At 38.5% G+C, this 26,088-nt stretch overlaps 2 long non-coding RNA genes across 2 annotated transcripts; both read left to right on the top strand.

The window, feature by feature from the left end:
* Nucleotides 1–16,441: 16,441 nt before the first annotated feature.
* Nucleotides 16,442–17,380, top strand: LOC136969412 (uncharacterized). The gene is made up of 3 exons (XR_010879823.1): nt 16,442–16,701; nt 16,779–16,894; nt 17,284–17,380. It is a non-coding gene; the product is annotated as an uncharacterized lncRNA (long non-coding RNA).
* A 14-nt stretch (nt 17,381–17,394) lies between these two features.
* LOC136969411 (uncharacterized) lies at nt 17,395–18,240 on the top strand. The gene is made up of 3 exons (XR_010879822.1): nt 17,395–17,431; nt 17,513–17,804; nt 17,910–18,240. It is a non-coding gene; the product is annotated as an uncharacterized lncRNA (long non-coding RNA).
* Nucleotides 18,241–26,088: the final 7,848 nt, after the last annotated feature.

Here is a 26,088-nt window from a genome sequence, read left to right as displayed (position 1 = left end):
GAAGGTCACGACAGTACTGAATGTAAAAGTACTCCACACTGTGTAAACTGCAAAGATGCCCATCCTTCCTACTCCCGGAAATGCTTTGCATGGCAAAGAGAAAAAGAAATTCAACGGGTAAAAACTGTGAAAAACATATCATATCCAGAGGCTCGTCGCATGGTCACTCTAAGTGCACCTATGCAACAAAAGACATTTGCTGCCGTGTTGAAATCTACTACGACATGTGGGGTTCAAACAGATATTTCTGTTTCTCCAAAAGAATCTCTCATTATTCATGCGAAATGTCTACTGATCTTAACAAAAGAACCCCTCGATGTGGGTTCCTGTCCGTGGTGAGGGGACCTCCCAGAGATGGTTTAGTAACTCTTCTTTACCATCCCTGGGATCTGAACGCCCACCCACGGGTTTGGCGTGCGTGGTGACCCGTATGCCGGAAAGGGGGATCCTGGTAGTTGAGGGGCAACATATCGTCCCCAACACACTGCTTTGGCCCCTGCTTCGGATAAACGGGAGTCTCAAATCAGGCTCCGTTTGAGTCAATCGGCTGGTCGTTGAGTCATTGTTGACCTCGGCTTGCAGTCAACCGATAGATGCAGACCGGGCGGACACGTCAGACAAGCTGTGCTCTTCTCGACTGCGTTGTGAGGGTATAGCTCTTGGGAAACCCTGGTGTGACGGTTTATGGGAATCTCCCATGTGACGGTTTATGGGAATCTCCCATGTGACGGCATCCCTTTGTTGGGCCCCATGGTGGGTGGGGTCACCGGGAACTGAATATTAATTTTTCAATATGGATTCACTACAATCTAAAACATTAGGTACCAAAGCATCACCACCAAGTGATTTTACTTCCGTTAACCAACCAGCTCACCTTATTGTTCATGCTACGGGAGAAACATCTCTGTCTAAACGTTCCCCCTTTTTGATTCAAAAATTATTTGAATCAACCATCGGGCATCTTAAAAATATCCAAAAATTGAGGTCAGGAGATTTACTCGTTGAGGCAGCCTCTCCTCAACAATCAGCAAAGCTTTTAAAGACTAAATCTCTAGGAGACATAAATGTCACAATCACACCACACACAAGTTTGAACTCGTCACGTGGTGTGATATCTGAGGTCGATCTGATGTCTGAAGATGAAGCAGACATCCAGATCGGTCTTGCAGATCAAGGTGTCACTGCTGTTCGACGCATCTCCATTTGTCGTGATAGCAAGCTGATACCGACTAAACATTTGATTCTCACTTTCGGAAAGCCAACATTGCCATCATTCGTTACTGCGGGATATCTTCGATGCGCAGTTCGACCATACGTTCCAAATCCGCTGCGTTGTTTCAAATGCCAGCGATTTGGACATTCTCAGACCTCCTGCCGAGGCAAAAGCTTATGTGCACAGTGTGGAACTGAAGGCCACAACAGTACTGAATGTAAAAGTACTTCACACTGTGTGAACTGCCAGGATGCTCATCCTGCCTATTCTCGGAAATGCCCTGCATGGCAAAGAGAAAAAGAGATTCAACGCCTAAAAACAGTTAATAACATACCTTACCCAGAGGCTCGGCGCATGGTCACTCAAAGTGCATCATTACAACAAAAGACATTTGCTTCTGTTTTGAAGTCCACAAAGACTTGTGCGGTTCAGACAGAAATTTCCGTTTCACCAAATGAATCTTTCACTCGCCATGCTAGATGCTTGTTAACTCAATCTACAGATACAGAAGTAAAGGAGAATATAAAGAAAAAAACACCCCTACCTAAAGCAGGGATAGTAACCAGAAATGTGGGTTCTAAAAAAGCTAATAAGAACCCACTGAACAAACAAAAATTAAAATCAGCCCTCTCTAAATCTAAAAGATCAGAGACTCAGTCTATGAGTGAGTTCTCTGACTTCTCAGATGAGGAGACTAATAAGGTGGTTACACCACCAAACTCGCCTCCAAAAGGCAAATCGGCTGTAAAACTTAAGAGGGATATTTTTACAAAGAATGCTGCCTCAACCACATAATGGATTATAAAATAATCTAATGGAACTGTCGTGGTTTCCGCAACAACTTTTTTGACGTTAAGCACATGACATCACCTACCACATCTCTCTGCATGGCACTCCAGGAAACACATCTAAAACCTGGAGAAAAAATTACTTTAAAAGGATTTAATCTTTACCGTAAGGATGATGATAGCCACACTTGTGCCAGTGGAGGTGTGGCTATACTGGTTTCAAACCGCATCCCATCCTTACCGGTACAAATAACAACAGAGCTGCAAGCTGTGGCAGTCAGAATTTCAATTGGAGTAACTGTCACAGTTTGTTCCATATACTTGCCACCAGATGTCAGAGTCAATGAGGATGAATTGGATGACTTGGTTGAACAACTGCCAACTCCGTTTATTCTACTTGGTGATTTCAATGGCCACAATCCAATGTGGGGCAGTCACGACATGAATTGTCGAGGCAGAGCCATTGAAAGATTTATAGGTAATCACCAACTGTATTTATTTAATACTGGAGAAGTGACATACTTCCACGCCCCAACAAGAACATTTACTGCCATTGATTTGACATTAGCTAGTCCAAATCTGTTTTCAGCGTTTACATGGGAGGTTGGATCTAATCCACTTTCCAGTGACCACTTCCCAATATTTTTAAAATATAGAGGCAGAGGAAGCTGTGAAACAGCTTGTCCACCACGCTGGAAATTTGAAACGGCAGATTGGCCTGCATTTTCCTCTTTGGCTAACATCACTGAGGAAATGGTCAATACTGCCGATATCAATGATGCAGTAGAAGTTGTCACTTCCAGTATTATTCAGGCAGCCGAAAAAACAATGGGGAAAACGTCAACCAGTTATCCAAAACATCCGAAACCATGGTGGGATGAGAATTGTGAGGCAGCATTTAAAAAAGAAAAGAAAGCATGGGGGATTTTTAGAAGATACCCCACTGCTGAGAATTTGATAGCTTTTAAAAAAGCAAAGGCAAATGCCAGAAAAATAAGGAGGCAAAGCCAAAGGGATTCCTGGAGGAAGTATGTTTCTAGCATAACATCTTCCACCAGCTCAAAAGCAGTCTGGGATAAAATCCATAAAATTAATGGGAAATATGCTTCTCACTCTCTGTCCATGCTGGAAAATAATGGCACAATAATCAGTGACATAAAAGGTATTGCTGATTTGTTGGGTGAAACATTTTCGTCTTCATCCAGCAATATTATGTATACAACAAATTTCCAGGCTTATAAAGTCCAAAGTGAAAAACAATATCTAAACTTTCACTTTCCATCTAATGAGGAATATAATGTGCCATTAGCAGAATAGAACTATGTACAGCAATCTCTCGCTCGGGGAATACTGCTGTAGGGCCGGATAAAATCCATTACAGCATGATTAAAAATCTGTCAGACAATTCCCTTAGTAACCTTCTGAATCTGTTCAACAGAATATGGACAGAACATACTTTTTCTGACTCTTGGAGGCTATCTATCATAATTCCCATTCCCAAGCCAGGTAAAGACTGCAAGAATTCCTCTAATTATAGACCAATTTCTCTGACTAGTTGTCTCTGCAAACTTTTCGAGAGAATGGTAAACAGACGCCTGATGTTCCTCTTAGAGGAAAAGAACTACTTTTCACCACATCAGAGTGGATTTTGTAGGAACCGAAGTACAATAGATAATTTACTAAATCTTGAAACATCCATTCGCGAAGCGTTTGTTAGACGACAGCACTTAGTGTCTGTGTTTTTTGATATAGAGAAGGCCTATGATCGCTGCTGGCGATATGGGATACTCCGTGATTTGCACAAATTCGGATTGCGGGGTAATTTGCCAATTTTTATAAAAAACTTCCTACAGAATTGAAGATTTCAAGTCAGGATGGGCAACACTTTGTCTAGGCCTTTCACACAAGAAGAGGGTATCCTTCAAGGATCTATTTTGAGTGTAACTCTGTTCCTAATAAAAATTAACAGTATAACTAACTGTCTCTCTCCCAGTGTGAAACACTCTCTGTATGTGGATGACTTTCAGATTTCCTGTCAGTCTAGTAACATGGGTTTTATTGAGAGACAACTGCAAACCTCTTTAAATCGAATAGACAATTGGTCCAAGACCAATGGTTTCAGTTTTAACGTAGAGAAGACCTCGTGCATCCACTTTTGCCGAAGGCGTGGTTTGCACCTGGATCTTGAAATTCACCTAAATGGGGTTAAAATCCCAATGGTCAACGAAGCAAAATTTTTGTGTGTTGTGTTTGACCATAAATTGACGTTTTTACCACACTTGCGCAATTTGAAGAGTAGATGTTTAAAAGCTTTAAACCTGTTAAAGGTATTGTGCTGCTCATCCTGGGGAGCAGACAAATGTTCTATGCTCAGGATTTATAGGGCTCTTGTTCGCTCTAAGCTGGACTATGGATGCGTTGTGTATGGACTCTACACGTGAATCTACTCTTCGGATGCTGGATCCAATCCATCATCAAGCATTACGTTTGTGCACTGGTGCATTTTGAACTTCTCCTGTAAAAAGTTTGTACGTGGATGCTCATGAGCCTCCACTATGTCTTAGGAGAGAACAGTTGTCTTTTTTTTATTACATTAAACAGAGATCTCAAAATAAACTTTTAGCTGATTGTTCAGATAGTCAGCTGAGGAGATTATTTGCAGCTTGCCCAAGTAGTGTCCCTACATTTGACATAAGAATGGAGAATGTAAGCAGCACGATTGACCTGGACACAAGCAACATTTCGCAGGTCGAGGTCGATAATATATCATTTTGGTCAATTCCTGTGATAAACGTTGATTTAAGCTTAAAGCAGTTTCTAAAAGAAACCACCCTAGACTACGTTTATAGACAGCACTTCGCAGAAATTCAACATCGTGACAGGAATTTAATTCCTATATACACTGATGGATCTAAATCGGATGACTATGTTGGCTTAGCCTTTGTTTGCCAGGATGAAATCGTGGCAGAACAAATAGCATCGAATTCTTCCATTTTTACTGCGGAGTTGCAGGCTATTTATTTAGCCCTAAAGTATATAAATAGGAAAGGTCATTGTTGCTGCGTGATTTACACTGACTCAGTCAGTGCACTTCAGGCTTTGATCTCGTATGAACCTAGTTCTCACTCCATAGTGATTAAAATTCGTAAGCTGATTTGCCATCTTTTTGCGAGGAATTTCTCTATAAAATTTTGTTGGGTCCCAGGCCATGTAGGTATAAGAGGGAATGAAGAAGCTGACGCAGCTGCAAAGTCAGCAAGTCCTTCTCAGCATACAATGCATATTGAAGGAGGTGACTTGAAGCTAGTTGTTAAAAAACGACTAGAGGAGAGATGGCAAAATGTGTGGAACGCACAAGTCCACAATAAACTACACGAGATCAAACCTGTGATAGAAAATTGGACACAGAGGAAACCTTATGACAGGAGATCTGAGGTCATTCTTACTCGTTTGAGAATTGGACATACTCGACTGACTCATCAATACCTTTTGAAGGGTGATGACCAGCCTGTATGTTAGTATTGCAACTGTAACGTAAGTGTTAAGCACATACTGAGCAATTGCACTGTTTCTGAACGGATTCGTAGGCAACATTTTGGAAATGCAAGTTTTAACGAGATTTTGGGCCAGAGGCCAAATGTTAATAAATTATTGAACTTTCTAAAAGTTACAAATATTTATAAAGAGATTTAATTATTTATTTATTTATATCCATATACATCTTGTTGTTATACACAGTTTAACTGTTGTATATTTTTGTTTTTGGTTTTTTGTTTTTCGTTTTGTTCATTTTTATTGTTATTTATGTACATATATATACCATAAGTTGTGGCGCAGCTTGGCCTATGTGGCCCTTGTGCCAATAAACTTTAACCAACCAACCAACCCATCAAAAGAAACACCAGAAAAGGAGAATACAAAACAAAAAACAGCCCTATTTAAAACAGGGGTAATAAGGAGAAACCTGGGTTATAAAAAGGCTAGTAAGAACCCATTAAACAAACAGAGAGTGAAAGCAGCTCTCACTCCCTGTCCATGTTGGAAAATAATGGCACAATAATCAGTGATATACAAGGTATTGCTGATTTGTTGGGTGAGACGTTTTCCTTTTCATCCAGCAATATTATGTATACAAGGGATTTTCAGGCTTATAAAGTTCAAACTGAAAAACAATATTTAAAGTTTCACTCTCCATCTAATGAGGAATATAATGTGCCATTCACCAGAATCGAATTACATAGAGCGATGTCTCGCTCGGGGAATACTGCTGTAGGCCCGGATAAAATTTACTACAACATGATTAAAAATCTGTCAGACAATTTCCTCAGTAATCTTCTGAATCTGTTTAACAGAATATGGACAGAACATACTTTTCTTGACTCTTGGAGGCTATCTATCATTATTCCCATTTTCAAGCCAGGTAAAGACTGCAAGAATCCCTCTAATTACAGACCAATCTCTCTTACGAGTTGTCTCTGTAAACTTTTTGAGAGAATGGTAAACGGACGTCTGATGTTCCTCTTAGAGGAAAAGGATTACTTTTCACTACATCAGAATGGATTTTGTAGGAACAGAAGTACTAGGGACAATTTAGTAAACCTTGAAACATCCATACGCGAAGCGTTTGTTAGATGACAGCACTTAGTGTCTGTGTTTTTCGACATAGAGAAGGCCTATGATTGCTGCTGGCGATACGGAATACTATGTGATCTGCACCAATTCAGATTGCAGGGTAATTTGGCAATTTTTATAAAAAACTTTTTACGGAATAGAAGATTTCAAGTCAGGATGGGCACAACTTTATCTAGGCTTTACACACAAGAAGAAGGTGTTCTTCAAGGTTGTATTTTGTGTGTGACTCTGTTCCTAATTAAAATTAACAGCATAGCTAAGTGTCTCTCTCACAGTGTTAAACACTCTCTGTATGTTGATGACTTTTAGATTTTCTGCCAGTCTAGTAATATGAGTTTTATTGAGAGACAACTGCAAACCTGCTTAAATCGCATAGACAATTGGTCCAAGACCAATGGTTTTAGTTTTAACGTAGAGAAGACCTCGTGCATCCACTTTTGCTGAAGGCGTGGTTTGCATCTGGATTCCGAAATTTATTTAAATTGAGTGAAAATTCCAATGGTCAACAAGGCTAAGTTTTTTGGTGTTGTGTTTGACCATAAATTGACGTTCCTGCCACACTTGTGTAATTTGAAGAGTAGATGTTTAAAAGCTCTGAACTTTTTAAATGTACTGTGCTGCTCATCCTGGGGAGCAGACAAATGTTATATGCTTAGGATTTATAGGGCCCTTGTCTGCTCTAAGCTGGATTATGGATGCATTGTATATGGCTTTGCGCGAGAATCTACTCTTCAGATGCTGGATCCAATCCACTACCAAGCATTGCGTTTGTGCACTGGTGTATTTCGAACTTCTCCTGTAAAAAGTTTGTACGTGGATGCTCATGAGCCTCCACTATGTCTTAGGAGAGAACAGTTGTCTTTTTTTTATTACATTAAACAGAGATCTCAAAATAAACTTTTAGCTGATTGTTCAGATAGTCAGCTGAGGAGATTATTTGCAGCTTGCCCAAGTAGTGTCCCTACATTTGACATAAGAATGGAGAATGTAAGCAGCACGATTGACCTGGACACAAGCAACATTTCGCAGGTCGAGGTCGATAATATATCATTTTGGTCAATTCCTGTGATAAACGTTGATTTAAGCTTAAAGCAGTTTCTAAAAGAAACCACCCTAGACTACGTTTATAGACAGCACTTCGCAGAAATTCAACATCGTGACAGGAATTTAATTCCTATATACACTGATGGATCTAAATCGGATGACTATGTTGGCTTAGCCTTTGTTTGCCAGGATGAAATCGTGGCAGAACAAATAGCATCGAATTCTTCCATTTTTACTGCGGAGTTGCAGGCTATTTATTTAGCCCTAAAGTATATAAATAGGAAAGGTCATTGTTGCTGCGTGATTTACACTGACTCAGTCAGTGCACTTCAGGCTTTGATCTCGTATGAACCTAGTTCTCACTCCATAGTGATTAAAATTCGTAAGCTGATTTGCCATCTTTTTGCGAGGAATTTCTCTATAAAATTTTGTTGGGTCCCAGGCCATGTAGGTATAAGAGGGAATGAAGAAGCTGACGCAGCTGCAAAGTCAGCAAGTCCTTCTCAGCATACAATGCATATTGAAGGAGGTGACTTGAAGCTAGTTGTTAAAAAACGACTAGAGGAGAGATGGCAAAATGTGTGGAACGCACAAGTCCACAATAAACTACACGAGATCAAACCTGTGATAGAAAATTGGACACAGAGGAAACCTTATGACAGGAGATCTGAGGTCATTCTTACTCGTTTGAGAATTGGACATACTCGACTGACTCATCAATACCTTTTGAAGGGTGATGACCAGCCTGTATGTTAGTATTGCAACTGTAACGTAAGTGTTAAGCACATACTGAGCAATTGCACTGTTTCTGAACGGATTCGTAGGCAACATTTTGGAAATGCAAGTTTTAACGAGATTTTGGGCCAGAGGCCAAATGTTAATAAATTATTGAACTTTCTAAAAGTTACAAATATTTATAAAGAGATTTAATTATTTATTTATTTATATCCATATACATCTTGTTGTTATACACAGTTTAACTGTTGTATATTTTTGTTTTTGGTTTTTTGTTTTTCGTTTTGTTCATTTTTATTGTTATTTATGTACATATATATACCATAAGTTGTGGCGCAGCTTGGCCTATGTGGCCCTTGTGCCAATAAACTTTAACCAACCAACCAACCCATCAAAAGAAACACCAGAAAAGGAGAATACAAAACAAAAAACAGCCCTATTTAAAACAGGGGTAATAAGGAGAAACCTGGGTTATAAAAAGGCTAGTAAGAACCCATTAAACAAACAGAGAGTGAAAGCAGCTCTCACTCCCTGTCCATGTTGGAAAATAATGGCACAATAATCAGTGATATACAAGGTATTGCTGATTTGTTGGGTGAGACGTTTTCCTTTTCATCCAGCAATATTATGTATACAAGGGATTTTCAGGCTTATAAAGTTCAAACTGAAAAACAATATTTAAAGTTTCACTCTCCATCTAATGAGGAATATAATGTGCCATTCACCAGAATCGAATTACATAGAGCGATGTCTCGCTCGGGGAATACTGCTGTAGGCCCGGATAAAATTTACTACAACATGATTAAAAATCTGTCAGACAATTTCCTCAGTAATCTTCTGAATCTGTTTAACAGAATATGGACAGAACATACTTTTCTTGACTCTTGGAGGCTATCTATCATTATTCCCATTTTCAAGCCAGGTAAAGACTGCAAGAATCCCTCTAATTACAGACCAATCTCTCTTACGAGTTGTCTCTGTAAACTTTTTGAGAGAATGGTAAACGGACGTCTGATGTTCCTCTTAGAGGAAAAGGATTACTTTTCACTACATCAGAATGGATTTTGTAGGAACAGAAGTACTAGGGACAATTTAGTAAACCTTGAAACATCCATACGCGAAGCGTTTGTTAGATGACAGCACTTAGTGTCTGTGTTTTTCGACATAGAGAAGGCCTATGATTGCTGCTGGCGATACGGAATACTATGTGATCTGCACCAATTCAGATTGCAGGGTAATTTGGCAATTTTTATAAAAAACTTTTTACGGAATAGAAGATTTCAAGTCAGGATGGGCACAACTTTATCTAGGCTTTACACACAAGAAGAAGGTGTTCTTCAAGGTTGTATTTTGTGTGTGACTCTGTTCCTAATTAAAATTAACAGCATAGCTAAGTGTCTCTCTCACAGTGTTAAACACTCTCTGTATGTTGATGACTTTTAGATTTTCTGCCAGTCTAGTAATATGAGTTTTATTGAGAGACAACTGCAAACCTGCTTAAATCGCATAGACAATTGGTCCAAGACCAATGGTTTTAGTTTTAACGTAGAGAAGACCTCGTGCATCCACTTTTGCTGAAGGCGTGGTTTGCATCTGGATTCCGAAATTTATTTAAATTGAGTGAAAATTCCAATGGTCAACAAGGCTAAGTTTTTTGGTGTTGTGTTTGACCATAAATTGACGTTCCTGCCACACTTGTGTAATTTGAAGAGTAGATGTTTAAAAGCTCTGAACTTTTTAAATGTACTGTGCTGCTCATCCTGGGGAGCAGACAAATGTTATATGCTTAGGATTTATAGGGCCCTTGTCTGCTCTAAGCTGGATTATGGATGCATTGTATATGGCTTTGCGCGAGAATCTACTCTTCAGATGCTGGATCCAATCCACTACCAAGCATTGCGTTTGTGCACTGGTGTATTTCGAACTTCTCCTGTTCAAAGTTTGTACGTGGATGCTCATTAGCCTTTACTATCTCTTAGGAGAGAACAGTTGTCTTTTTTTTATTACATTAAACAGAGATCTCAGAATAAACTTTCAGCTGATTGTTCAGATACACAACTGAAAAGACTATTTGCAGCTCGTTCAAGTAGTGTTCTTACATTCAACATAAGAATGGAGAATGTAAGCAGCACAATATACCTGTACACAAGCAACAATTCACAGGTTGAGGTTAATAGTATTTCACCTTGGTTAATCCCAGTGATAAATGTTGATGTAAGCTTAAAGCAGTTTCCAAAAGAAACCATTTCAGACCATGTCTATAGACAGCACTTCGCAGAAATTGAACATTGTGACAGGAATTTAATTCCTATATACATTGATGGATCTTAATCGGATGACTATGTTGGCTGAGCCTTTGTTTGTAATGATGAAATCATGGCAGAACAAATAGCCCTGAATTCTTGTATTTTTACTGCGGAGTTGCAGGCTATTTATTTAGCACTAACGTATATAAATAGGAAAAGTCATCGTTGCTGCGTGATTTACACTGACTCAGTTAGTGCACTCCAGGCTTTGATTTCGTGTGAACCTAGTTTTCACTCTGTAGTGATTAATATTTGTAAAGTGATTTGCCATCTTTTTGTGAGGAATTTTTTGAAAAATTTTGTTGGTTTACAGGCCATGTAGGTATAAGAGGAAATGAAGAAGCTGACGCAGCTGCAAAGTCAGCAAGCCCTTCTCAGCATAGAATGTTTATTGAAGGAGGTGACTTGAAGCTAGTTGTTAAAAAACGACTAGCAGAGATACAGCAAAATGTGTGAAACTCACAAGTTCACAATAAACTACACGAGGTCAAACTTATGATAGAAAATTGGACACAGAAGACACTCTATGACAGGAGATCTGAGGTTACTCTTACCCGTTTGTGAATTTGACATACTCGATTGACTTATCAATATTTTCTGAAGGGTGATGACCAGCCTGTATGTCAGTATTGCAACTGTTTTCTATGTGTAAATGACAGTGTGTGATTGTTCTGCGTTTGAGACGAGACATAGAGAATGTTTTGGAAATGTACGTCTGACTGAGGTTTTGGGCCAGAGGCCAAATCTTGACAATTTAATAGACTTTTTGAAAGTCACTAAATTTATAGAGAGATTCAGTTATTTATTTACACTCAAACGTGTTTTTGTGCGGTTTTTTTTGGTGCAATTTTTTTATACGTTCAATGTGTTTTGTGCAATTATTTTTGTGCAGTATACCAATTTGATTGAAATTCATACACCACACACAAAAAATCACAGAAAACAAATCGCACAAATAAAAAATCGCACAAAAATAGACTGCACAAAAACAGGTTCGAGTGTACTTTTAACTTTTATATATATATTGTTGTTTTTTTGTTGTTATTTTATATAATTTAGTAATTTATACAAATTGCCTTTTTTGCCTTGGCACAGCTTGGCCTATATGGCTTTTGTGCCATAAAACATGAACTTACCAACCAACCAACCTTTCTGTAGGAGCATCTGCACTGTGAAATGAATAAGGAAGAGAAAAGTTACAGCTTTTACAGAGAACTTTGCACTTAACAACTACTTATATTTTGGCACGCCCTTTACAGAAATGTTTAAAATTTTGCACGCTACCTAAGAAAACAAGTATCTTTGGAACGAGACATTCACATTTACTGCAGACATTTAAAAGATGGAGAAATCAGCAATTTTGCTTTTTGTATATGTCAGTGAATTTTTCACTTGGCGCTGTGAATGTGATACTGCGGAACGGCCTTTTTGTTTCGGAATTGACTAATTCGGCACTGTAGAAGCGGGAGAGCAGTTTTGTTGGTGAATTTTCAATATTTTTTAATTCGTTGCAAAACTATGGTATTCATTTTAATGACTTTATTGCCTGTTTCTATATTGAAAATATTCACATCATTGTAAACCTAAATGATGACAGGGATGGAAATAAATATTGATAAAAGTAAAAACGTTTCAATAAATTTGAACGTGTGAAATTCTAATATTTATTTTGATAAATATCAAATCTTAAAAATTAAATTTCATATTAAAATTTATTAAGTATGAAAGTTTATATACACTTCAGACAATTTGATTTACAAATTTAATTGTTTAAGTAATTATAATTATGGCTTGGACCTATACTGACTATAATGACAGTTGAACACTGGTTTAAATACAGTGTGAATGTTCATACAACATAAGTTGTTTTGTCCATTTATAGACAGTTAACACTGTCTTTAAGCTGGTAAAACACTGCTTTATGTTTTGGTTGTCACTTTGCTGACTACTAGACTGTCATTGTTTTGTGGACTTTAATCTAATCGAAGTGGAAGAATCAATGCAGAAATGTCTGTTTGTTAATTCAAAACGAAAAAATCTAATTTTGGATTAAATGTCAAGTCCAGTAAATTAAGTTGTAACTGGGTGAAACGTCATTTCCAGGTAACAAAGTCGTATTCAAATGGCAGAGTCATATCCGGTTAAACGTGGACGTGGGTGGAAGTGACCTTGGAAGAGAGAAGGTTCACTTTATGCGGCAGAAGAAGAGCCTTTTCCACCAAGGTTTTTTCTGCTTGACTGATGTTTTTGCGATCACTTTGGACTCCCCTTGACACTCCACCATCCATTCTGCAACTTCTGGGTATTGCAGTCTCAGGTAGTCGACCACAGTTGAGGCGCTATCTTCGGGAGTAATGACAACCACTCATTTGATGCACTCTGCTTTTCTTGACATCTTTCGGAATTACTCGAATCACTGGAAACAAAGTGGAAGATGATGAGGAGCCTTCCTCCTCCTCATCATCTGCTGAGGTTTGACACTTTTTTAATACTTTGAAATTATATGTTCTGCAAAAGAAAGAAATGACTATTACGAAAATACAACTCATACTAGTTAAAAAAATAATCATTCTGTTAATTTAATTTTATGTAAATTGTAAGATTTCTAATAAAAAATCATTTAAAGGAGCAAATTTCATATGGGACTTGATGCATATATAAACTATATCAATGTAAAGTATTTATTACTTTCCACTTTGCTGTAACAATTCAATTGGATTTGAGCTTAATGAAAATTAATGACAAGAGTGAAAAGTATGTCCCAAAATAAGCGGAAAGATTGCATTGGTCATCTCTGTGAAGAAAGCGTGCAATGACCAATCAATTGGTATGCAAATAGAGATTTGTCAGAAAATCATGGATACTAATTGTGATATTCGGCTTAACAATGTTCAAAAACACTTAAATATAGAAAGATCATAGTCTAAACTTACCGATAAAATTGCAACAATAAAGAAAAACTCAAAGAAACACTTGAAATAAATAATTTTTAATTGCACAAACTGAAAAATATATATAATGAGAAATATAAAACAAAAGGCACAGTGGTGCATTCATTAGAATAAAGAAAAGTTTGTTTTTGCTGTTTTGTTGGATGCGGAACTATTTGGCTATTGTGCCCCGTACATAAAAAAAATTAACGAGTCAACTATATATTGAAATGAAATTTTTGAATCAGTACTCAAATACATAAATTCATCATTCTGACTGAACCATTAATAATTAATGCTTTTAATACATAAAAATTTTAAAATATTTTCCTTTGTTCGATTCTTTAAAAAATTTTTACTTATTTCTTTAGGAAAGAAATTAAAAATCTGTATAACAGTTACAGTTTAAACATTTAAGAATAGAATACAAATACAGCATTAAAGAAAGAAAAACATTTATTATATTACATAGTTTAATATACAGTAATCTAAATTACGAAAACAAAATAATTTATTTTTTTCAAAAGGATAGCCCTGAAAAGGGCTGTTTGTAAATACTGTAGTTGCTCGCAACTTCCATTAATATTCTGGGGGATAAAGCTTTGCAGCGGCAAGCAGCAGATGGTGGAAACGCTCACTTAAATTGTTATATTTAGCTTTAAAAAGATGTTCCGCTAAATAGCCTAACATATGCTCTTTTCGTCGACTGCTGACAGGAACGTTTGATTGGACTGTGCGCCACAATCTTTCAATTGTGTTTGTATGGGCACCTGTCTGGGGATCAACAAAGTTATATGTGTGGTTGACTGTTAGATGCTGAAAGCCTTCATTTTGGAGGCAATCGTAGGCCCTCCAACAGTCACTGATAATTGTTGTGCCCGGAAGCACTCACTCCTTCAACACATTGAGCAACGTTTCGCTGTCCCTAGATTTCACAGGGACAAGGAAGGCATGTTTCGACTCTTGCTCAATCCCTCCAAAAATCCACTGCCCTGGAACTATTCTCCCTCTGTTGTATTTTCTCTTTCCAAATTTTGCTTCGTCGATTTCCACCACTCGGTCTTCTCTTCGAATTTTCTCAGACGTTGTCATCATATCGTGGATATAAACCTCTCTGAGGAAAGAGGCCCAATCCACGACTGTATGCGAAGAAACACCGAGTGTTTGTTGCAGAATATTTTGTCTCGGAAGCGGCATGATTACAAGGTGATTAAGAAGTCTCCACAGGGTAAGGAGCGGAAGATGTGTACCTCCAAGAAATGTCCCACGTTAAATTGATTTAGACTAATTGCAACTTGCCGCATGTTGCCTTTCTCACCGGACTAGCTTGCCGCAACGAAATCTTCTACTTCTGCAATTAAAGGATTGCCACACTGACCGCGATTTGTTTTGTCCCGCCAAATGCCGTGGCATAACAATTCCTCTTTTATCCGGGCATCCGAGAAGTCCATAACCTCGTGGAATCGCAGTTTGCATCCTGAGCAGATAGAAGAACTTGGATTGGCCATTTCAGAATGAAATCGATGTTTAAATTCGTAGTACACTTTTCCCGTGATCACAAGTGTCTAACCCCTGAGCGAGCTTCGTTTATATATATTTGCAAATAGTTCTAAATTCTCCATACTTGTAGCATACTTGTAGCCATTTAAACATGTGTTTTAAAAATATAACTTTAAATCTGTGATATGTTATTGGTTCAGAAAATTTGTTTTTGAAACTTTTACCTTTTTTGTTGATGAACATTGATTATTTTTCATCATTTGGAGGTTATATCAAGAGAGTAAGCAATTTCAATACTGTTTTGTATTTACTGCTTGATTCTTAATGCAACTATATTTTTACTGTCAAATATACTGCAAGCACCTTTTGAGACAATTTTGGAGCTAATTTAATAGTACTACTTTCTTGAAACCCCTTGATGTGGGTTCCTGTCCATGGTGAAGGGGACCTCCCAGAGATGGTTTAGTAACCCTCTTTACCATCCCTGGGATCTGAACGCCCACCCACGTGTTTGCCGTGCGTGGTGTCCCGTATGCCGGAAAGGGAAATCCTGGTAGTTGAGGGGCAACATAACGTCTCCAACACACTGCTTTGGCCCCTGCTTCGGATAAACGGGAGGCTCAAATCAGGCTCCGTTTGAGTCAATCGGCTGGTCGTTGAGTCATTGTTGACCTCGGCTTGGAGTCAACCGATCGATGCAGACTGGGCAGACATGTCAGACAAGATGTGCTCTTCTCGACTGCATTGTGAGGGTATAGTTCCTGGGAAACCCTGGTGTGACAGTTTATGGGAGTCTCCCATGTGATGGCATCCCCTTGTTAGGCCCCATGGTGGGTGGAGTCACTAGGAGCTGAATATAATTTCTTAAATATGGATCCTAAAAACACAAAACAAGCGACTAAAGACCAGAACTCCAGCCAACCTGCTTACTTAATAGTGCATGCAACTGGAGAAAAACCTTTATCTAAAGCCGTGGTCACACTATGCGACTTCCAGCCGCGCAGGTGACCACAACCGCAACAAGTGCGAGTCACGCGCGTCTTCTCGTGGTCACACATTGTTCGTTGACGTTGCAACTCGGAACACGTGACCCTATAATAAACCAATAAAATTACAGTAGCTTGTTTTTGTCTATTTTTGTGAATTTACCGACATTTTACTTTCTACTTCAGAGTATTTACGGAATTTTAGCCACTTTTATTATTAAAATGGCAAGCAGTTCCTTTTCTGAAATGAATAAGAGAAAAAAGGCGATAATTTTGTTACAGCTGGCGAGAATACACGAAGAAAAAATAAGAAAAAACGCTCATGCTGGGTTAAAACTTGGTGAAATGAAAATAAACGGGCTGAACAATCGTGCTTCCACCAGCTGATGAACAAATTAAGGCTTTCGGATGCCGAAGGTTATAGGGGATATATCCGTATGGATACAAATACTTTCCAAAGTATTTTAAGGAGGATAACCCTTGTAATAGCTAAAGAAGATACACATCTTCGAGGTTCTATTTCACCCGGAGAACGTCTTTCGTTGACACTTCGTTATTTAGCTACCGGTAAGAATATAATATATTTTGTATTTAATTTATATTTTATGCAATCTTACGATTAAAATGGTTCATATATAATTTAGGAGAAACGTTTCGTAGTTTGGCATACCAATTTAGAGTGGCCCATAATACAATATCAGTCATTATCCCAGAAGTTTTGGATGCCATTTATCAATCTTATAAAAGTGAATATTTGAGGGTAAGTGTTGTTCAGAAGAAAGCTTGAATGATTTAATTCATTTTTAATCGATATATTTTTTTCTTTTATGTAAGCATTCATTTTATTCAATTGTATATTATTAAATGTAATCAAATAAATCTAACAATAACTTTCATAAATTCAGATTTGATTTATATCAAATATAGCATTTAACTTTTGTATTAATTCAGTTTTAATACATTTAATGTTACTATCAAGATATGTTTGACAAATATACAACACAAGGTATATCTCAATAATGTTAATTTGAAAAAAAATTGTGCAGAAAAAATTTATTTCAAATGCTCTTAAAGAAATTCATATTATTTTGATTTTTAACTTTATTATTATATTGGCTACATCAATTTAAAATTGTTTATTTTTCTAAGGTACCATCTACAGTATGTGAATGGGAAGATATTGCTAGGGAATTTGATGAAATGTGGCAATTTCCTCATTGCCTTGGTGCAATAGATGGAAAACATGTACAAATTATATGTCCTAAGCAATCTGGATCTGCTTATTATAATTACAAAGGTAGTATTTTTGTTATTAGTCAATTATTTAAGGTTGTACTCAGTTATTCTGTTTGCTAAAACTCTATTTTTTCCAAATAAGGATTTTATAGTGTGGTTATGATGGCAATAGTGCGAGCAGATCTTTCATTTACATATGTGGATGCAGGCACTAATGGGAGACAAAGTGATTCTTCGATTTGGAATGCATCAAATCTGAAGAAAGCCATTGATGATGGAAAGTTAAACTTTCCACCAGATAGTCCTCTTCAAAGTGGAGGACAGCCAATTCCATATGTATTTGTTACAGATGAAGGAATTGGTATGTCTTCACGAGTAATGAGGCCTTACCCAATGAAACAGTTGACAGCTGAGAAATCCATCTTTAATTATAGGTAAAAGAGCTATTTAATATTAATTATTTAAGACAGTTTATTATTATTATTAGTGTATAACTAATGAAAACTGTTTAATTTAATTCAAATTGAAATTATTGTTAGATTATCAAGAGCAAGGAGAGTTGTCGAAAATGCATTTGGCATCCTCACTTCTGTTTGGCGAGTCTTCTCTACAGTGATTTTATTATCCCCGGATAAGGCTGCAAAAATCATCCTAACATGTTGTGTTCTTCACAACATGTTACGGGAAAGAAAAATAAAATCTTATCTCACAGTTGCTACCAGTGACAACTTTGGAGAGCAACATCAACAGTTTACACCCTTGGAAAGCAGTCGTAATTTAAATCCATCAACAACAGTGGCAAAAGCAATCCGTGATGAATTCAAAACATATTTTAATACTGTAGGCCAAGTAGAATGGCAATGAGATGAAATTTGTTTATAAAATTATTTATAATAAATGTGAAATGTAAAAATATTTAAAAAGTTTGGAATTATTATGATTATGTCATTATAAATGATACACTATTTTGAGTTAAGAAATACAACTTTGATACAATAAGTGAAAGATATTTATTAATTAAATATTATTCATAATATTTTTTTCTTCTTCTACAATAAGTGAAAATATCTTCATCTGCAAATCTAAAGCATTTTTCTGAGGAAGTGTTCTTAGTTTGGCAGCTATAAGATTGCCAAATTCATCAAACACATCCTTCTTCGGTTCATTACAGAGAGCATGAAAAAATATTTAATAGACAATCTTAAATGAAAAGACAGATCAGGTTTTCAGTCATATTATTTAATAATAATCTTTGTATTTGTGTAATATTTATAGTATCATTTACTAAAGTGAGCACTTACTCAATAATTTTGAGTTGTTTAGTTGTTCACTCTGAGCTGTACTATAAATAAATAAATTATACATTTTTAAATAACTTACATTCATTGCACATTTGTAAAAATTTTCTTTTTCCTTTCCTGCCATCTTTTTTTTTCTTCTTAGGTGGCTGTGCATTAAATGTACAGTACATGGTGACAATGAAATACTTTCATTTAACATTTCATTATCATCATGCACATCTACTATATTTGCTTCTTCTGCCTCAGATATCATCAGATATGCAGCCAGAAGTGGATTGTGTTTGATTTAACTATAAATAGAAATAGGCTATATTTAATTCATTTTTAACTACTTTAATATATAAAATATATATAACTTATATAATTTCATCGTATGACGACAGCGGTGATATCGTTTTCTTGTATGAATTCAAAAGAAAACTCAAAGACGACCAATGTTCCCATGTTGGTTTATATACCTTGTGTTCACCACATCCACTTTGCCTGCTGTCATCTACTTTTTTTTTTAATTCTCAGAAACGACATTCGAAGATGGTGGAATTTTTTACTTAGTACTTTAGCTATATTTAAATTAATATTGTCGTTACCAAACTAAAAACAATCAACATTCTATATCCAGAAATGTAAAAATGGTACTTACGACCAATGCCGAGACTTTCACTAATCTCACGCCATGCCTGCGCTTTTTTATCTTTTCTTCGATAAAATGAAGAATTAAAGTCCCACAGGCATTCGTGAGACTGGATGAGTTCAATCAACCTGGATTCTATACACGTGTCATCCATATTCTTGTTATCCGCCATGATGAACTATTTTCAATGTTGCCACCGCATGAAGTGGCTCAAAGGCGTTTGCTGATTAGATGTGCATTTGCAACCGTCGCCAGTAGAACAAACTTTTTTGTTTCTAGTTGTGGTTGCAGCCGCGCCAGTTTTTGAGGGGGGATTACTAGTTAACGGGAACAGCTGTCGCGGTTGCAGTTGCCGCGCAGCTGGAAATCGCATAGTGTGACCACGGCTTAAAGCATCTCCATTTTTGATTCAAAAATTGTTTGAATCGACCATTGGACAATTGAAAAAAATACAAAAATTAAGATCGGGAGATTTACTGGTGGAAACAGCTTCCCCACAATAATCGGCAAAACTTCTGCAAACAAAGGCTCTGGGAGAAATAGAAGTCACTGTCACACCACACGGAAGCCTAAACTCATCACGTGGTGTGATATCTGAAATTGATCTGATGTCTGAAGATGAATCAGATATTCAGATCGGTCTTTCAGATCAAGGTGTCGCTGCTGTCCGGCGCATTCCAATTTGTTGAGATGGCAAGTTGATACCAACGAAACACCTGATTCTTACTTTCAACAAGCCAACATTGCCATCCTTTATAACAGCAGGATACTTACGTTGCTCAGTTCGTCCATATATCCCAAACCCGCTGCGTTGTTTCAAATGCCAGCGGATTGGACACTCACAAACATTCTACCGAGGAAAAAGCGCATGTGCACAGTGTGGGACCGAAGGTCACGACAGTACGGAATGTAAAAGTACCCCATGCTGTGTGAACTGCAAAGATGCCCATCCTGCTTACTTCTGGAAGTGTTCTGCATGGCAGAGAGAAAAAGAAATACAGTGTGTAAAAACAGTTAACAACTTACTCTACCCAGAGGCACGTCGCATGGTCACTTCAAGTGCACCACTGAAACAAAAAACATTTGCTGCTGCTCTGAAATCCACAAAGACATGTGGAGTTCAGACAGATATTTATGTTTCTCCAAAAAAACTCTCACTCGCTATGCAAAATGTTCACTGATCCCATCAAAAGAAACACCAGAAAAAGAAAATGTAAAACCTAAAACACCCCTATCTAAAAGAGGGGTAACAACAAGAAACCTGGGTTCTAAAAAGGCTAGTAAGAACCCATTAAACAAACAGAGTGAAAGCAGCTCTCTAAATCTAAAAAATCAGAGAGTCAGTCTGTGAGCGAGTTCTCTGATATCTCTGATGAAGAGAATAATATGGAGGTTACAAATTTAACGTCACCTCCAAAAGAGAGACCTCCTGTTAAATTGAAGAGGGATACCCTCGCAAAGAATGCTGCCTCAAACACATAATGGATTATACAATAATCCAATGGAACTGTCGTGGTTTCTGCAACAACTTCTCTGATGTTAAACACTTGCCATCATCTACCACATCTCTCTGCATGGCCCCCTCGATGTAGGTTCCTGTCCGTGGTGAGGGGACCTCCCAGAGATGGTTTAGTAACTTTTTTTACCATCCCTGGGATCTGAATGCTTACCCATGTGTTTGCCGTGCGTGGTGTCCCGTATGCCGGAAAGGGGGATCCTGGTAGTTGAGGGGCAACATAACGTCTCCAACACACTGCTTTGGCCCCTGCTTCGGATAAATGGGAGGCTCAAATCAGGCCTCGTTTGAGTCAATCGGCTGGTCGTTGAGTCATTGTTGACCTCGGCTTGGAGTCAACCGATTGATGCAGACCAAACAGACATGTCAGACAAGATGTGCTCTTCTTGACTGCATTGTGAGGGTATAGTTCCTGGGAAACCCTGGTGTGACGGTCTATGGGAGTATCCCATGTGACGGCATCCCCTCATTGGGCCCCATGGTGGGTGGGGTCACTAGGAGCCGAAATAGTATTTCTTAATCATGGATTCAAAAACTAAAGACAAGCCAAAAAGCACGAATGACAACAATGCCAGTCAGCCATCTTACTTGATAGTACATGCTACTAGAGAGACACCTCTATCAAAATGTTCCCCTTTTCTGATTCAGAAATTGTTTGAATCTACGGTTGGAAACCTGAAAAAAAATACAAAAATTGAAATCAGGAGATTTTCTTGTAGAAACATCCTCAACCCAACAGTCAGCAAAACTTTTGGCAACAAAGACCCTCGCAAACATGGAAGTCGCTGTCACCCCACATGGAAGTCTAAATTCATCATGTGGAGTGATATAAGAGATCGATCTAATGTCTGAAGATGAATCAGATATTCAGATCGCCCTTTCGGATCAAGGTATAACTGCTGTTCGATGTATCTTTATCTGTCGAGAAGGCAAGTTAATTCCTACTAAACACCTAATTTTAACCTTTAACAAACCGACATTGTCATCCATCATTACGGCAGGATATCTGCGCTGCTCAGTTCGCCCATACATTTGAAATCCACTGCGTTGCTTTAAATGCCAGTGGTTTGGACATTTACAAACATCTTGTAGAGGGAAAGGTGCATGCGCTCAGTGTGGAAAAGATCACGAGAGTACTGAATGTACAAGCACTCCATGCTGCGTAAACTGCTAAGAAGCCCATCCTGCCTACTCACGGAAATGCCCTGCATGGCAAAGACAGAAAGAGATTCAACGGGTGAAAACTGTGAATAATATACCTTACTCTGAGGCACGTCGCCCCTCGATGTGGGTTCCTGTCCGTGGTGAGGGGACCTTTCAGAGATGGTTTAGTAACTCTTCTTTACCATCCCTGGAATCTGAACGCCCACCCACGTGTTTGCCGTGCGTGGTGGCCCGTATGCCGGAAAGGGGGATCCTGGTAGTTGAGGGGCAACATAACGTCCCCAACACACTGCTTTGGCCCCTGCTTCGGATAAACGGGAGGCTCAAATCAGGCTCCGTTTGAGTCAATCGGCTGGTCGTTGAGTCATTCTGGACCTCGGCTTGGAGTCAACCGATCGATGCAGACCGGGCAGACACGTCAGGCAAGATGTGCTCTTCTTGACTGCATTGTGAGGGTATAGCTCCTGGGAAACCCTGGTGTGACGGTCTATGGGAGTCTCCCATGTGACGGCATCCCCTTGTTGGACCCCATGGTGGGTGGGGTCACCGGGAGCTGAATATTACTTTTTCAATATGGATTCACTACAATCTAAAACATTAGGTACCAAAGCATCACCACCAAGTGACTTTACTTCCGTTAACCAACCAGCCTACCTTATTGTTCATGCTACGGGAGAAACATCTCTGTCTAAACGTTCCCCCTTTTTGATTCAAAAATTATTTGAATCAACCATTGGGCATCTTAAAAAAATCCAAAAATTGAGGTCAGGAGATTTACTCGTTGAGGCAGCCTCTCCTCAACAATCAGCAAAGCTTTTAAAGACTAAATCTCTAGGAGACATAAATGTCACAATCACACCACACACAAGTTTGAACTCGTCACGTGGTGTGATATCTGAGGTCGATCTGATGTCTGAAGATGAAGCAGACATCCAGATCGGTCTTGCAGATCAAGGTGTCACTGCCGTTCGACGCATCTCCATTCGTCGTGATGGCAAGCTGATACCGACTAAACATTTGATTCTCACTTTCGGAAAGCCAACATTGCCATCATTCGTTACTGCGGGATATCTTCGATGCCCAGTTCGACCATACGTTCCAAATCCGCTGCGTTGTTTCAAATGCCAGCGATTTGGACATTCCCAGACCTCCTGCCGAGGCAAAAGCTTATGTGCACAGTGTGGAACTGAAGGCCACAACAGTACTGAATGTAAAAGTACTCCACACTGTGTGAACTGCCAGGATGCCCATCCAGCCTATTCTCGGAAATGCCCTGCATGGCAAAGAGAAAAAGAAATTCAACGCCTAAAAACAGTTAACAACATACCTTACCCAGAGGCTCGGCGCATGGTCACTCAAAGTGCATCATTACAACAAAAGACATTTGCTTCTGTTTTGAAGTCCACAAAGACATGTGCGGTTCAGACAGAAATTTCCGTTTCACCAAATGAATCTTTTACTCGCCATGCTAGATGCTTGTTAACTCAATCTACAGATACAGAAGTAAAAGAGAATATAAAGAAAAAAACACCCCTACCTAAAGCAGGGATAGTAACCAGAAATGTGGGTTCTAAAAAAGCTAATAAGAACCCACTGAACAAACAAAAATTAAAATCAGCCCTCTCTAAATCTAAAAGATCAGAGACTCAGTCTATGAGTGAGTTCTCTGACTTCTCAGATGAGGAGACTAATAAGGTGGTTACACCACCAAACTCGCCTCCAAAAGGCAAATCGGCTGTAAAACTAAAGAGGGATACTTTTACAAAGAATGCTGCCTCAACCACATAATGGATTATAAAATAATCCAATGGAACTGTCGTGGTTTCCGCAACAACTTTTCTGACGTTAAACATTTGACATCATCTACCACATCTCTCTGCGTGGCACTCCAGGAAACACATCTAAAACCTGGAGAAAAAATTACTTTAAAAGGATTTAATCTTTACCGTAAGGATGATGATAGCCACACTCGCGCCAGTGGAGGTGTGGCTGTACTGGTTTCAAATTGCATCCCTTCCTTACCGGTACAAATAAGAACAGAGCTGCAAGCTGTGGCAGTCAGAATTTCAATTGGAGTAACTGTCACAGTTTGTTCCATATACTTGCCACCAGATGTCAGAGTCAATGAGGATGAATTGGATGACTTGGTTGAACAACTGCCAACTCCGTTTATTCTACTTGGTGATTTCAATGGCCACAATCCAATGTGGGGCAGTCACGACATCAATTGTCGAGGCAGAGCCATTGAAAGATTCATAGGTAATCACCAACTGTATTTATTTAATACTGGAGAAGTGACATACTTCCACGCCCCAACAAGAACATTTACTGCCATTGATTTGACATTAGCTAGTCCAAATCTGTTTTCAGCGTTTACATGGGAGGTTGGATCTAATCCACTTTCCAGTGACCACTTCCCAATATTTTTAAAATATAGAGGCAGAGGAAGCTGTGAAACAGCCCGTCCACCACGCTGGAAATTTGAAACGGCAGATTGGCCTGCATTTTCCTCTTTGGCTAACATCACTGAGGAAATGGTCAATACTGCCGATATCAATGATGCAGTAGAAGTTGTCACTTCCAGTATTATTCAGGCAGCCGAAAAAACAATGGGGAAAACGTCAACCAGATATCCAAAACATCCGAAACCATGGTGGGATCAGAATTGTGAGGCAGCATTTAAAAAACAAAAGAAAGCATGGGGGATTTTCAGAAGATACCCCACTGCTGAGAATTTGATAGCTTTTAAAAAAGCAAAGGCAAATGCCAGAAAAATAAGGAGGCAAAGCCAAAGGGATTCCTGGAGGAAGTATGTTTCTAGCATAACATCTTCCACCAGCTCAAAAGCAGTCTGGGATAAAATCCATAAAATTAATGGGAAATATGCTTCTCACTCTCTGTCCATGCTGGAAAATAATGGCACAATAATCAGTGACATAAAAGGTATTGCTGATTTGTTGGGTGAAACATTTTCGTCTTCATCCAGCAATATTATGTATACAACAAATTTCCAGGCTTATAAAGTCCAAAGTGAAAAACAATATCTAAACTTCCACTCTCCATCTAATGAGGAATATAATGTGCCATTCAGCAGAATAGAACTATGTACAGCAATCTCTCGCTCGGGGAATACTGCTGTAGGGCCGGATAAAATCCATTACAGCATGATTAAAAATCTGTCAGACAATTCCCTTAGTAACCTTCTGAATCTGTTCAACAGAATATGGACAGAACATACTTTTCCTGACTCTTGGAGGCTATCTATCATAATTCCCATTCCCAAGCCAGGTAAAGACTGCAAGAATCCCTCTAATTATAGACCAATTTCTCTGACTAGTTGTCTCTGCAAACTTTTCGAGAGAATGGTAAACAGACGCCTGATGTTCCTCCTAGAGGAAAAGAACTACTTTTCACCACATCAGAGTGGATTTCGTAGGAACAGAAGTACCACAGACAATTTAGTAAACCTTGAAACATCCATACGCGAAGCGTTTGTTAGACGACAGCACTTAGTGTCTGTGTTTTTCGATATAGAGAAGGCCTACGATCGCTGTTGGCGATACGGGATACTCCGTGATCTGCACAAATTCGGATTGCGGGGTAATTTGCCAATTTTTATAAAAAACTTCCTACAGAATCGAAGATTCCAAGTCAGGATGGGCAACACTTTGTCTAGGCCTTTCACACAAGAAGAGGGTGTCCCTCAAGGTTCTATTTTGAGTGTAACTCTGTTCCTAATAAAAATTAACAGTATAACTAACTGTCTTCCTCCCAGTGTGAAACACTCTCTGTATGTGGATGACTTTCAGATTTCCTGTCAGTCTAGTAACATGGGTTTTATTGAGAGACAACTGCAAACCTCCTTAAATCGAATAGACAATTGGTCCAAGACCAATGGTTTCAGTTTTAACGTAGAGAAGACCTCGTGCATCCACTTTTGCCGAAGGCGTGGTTTGCACCTGGACCCTGAAATTCACCTAAATGGGGTTAAAATCCCAATGGTCAACGAAGCAAAATTTTTGGGTGTCGTGTTTGACCATAAATTGACGTTCTTACCACACTTGCGCAATTTGAAGAGTAGATGTTTAAAAGCTTTAAACCTGTTA

This window comes from Centruroides vittatus, unplaced genomic scaffold, assembly GCF_030686945.1.
Source record: "Centruroides vittatus isolate TY-2023 unplaced genomic scaffold, ASM3068694v2 contig_178, whole genome shotgun sequence".
Taxonomy (NCBI): domain Eukaryota; kingdom Metazoa; phylum Arthropoda; class Arachnida; order Scorpiones; family Buthidae; genus Centruroides; species Centruroides vittatus.
Note: the sequence above shows the minus strand (reverse complement) of the source record. Positions and strands in the feature narration are given on the sequence as shown.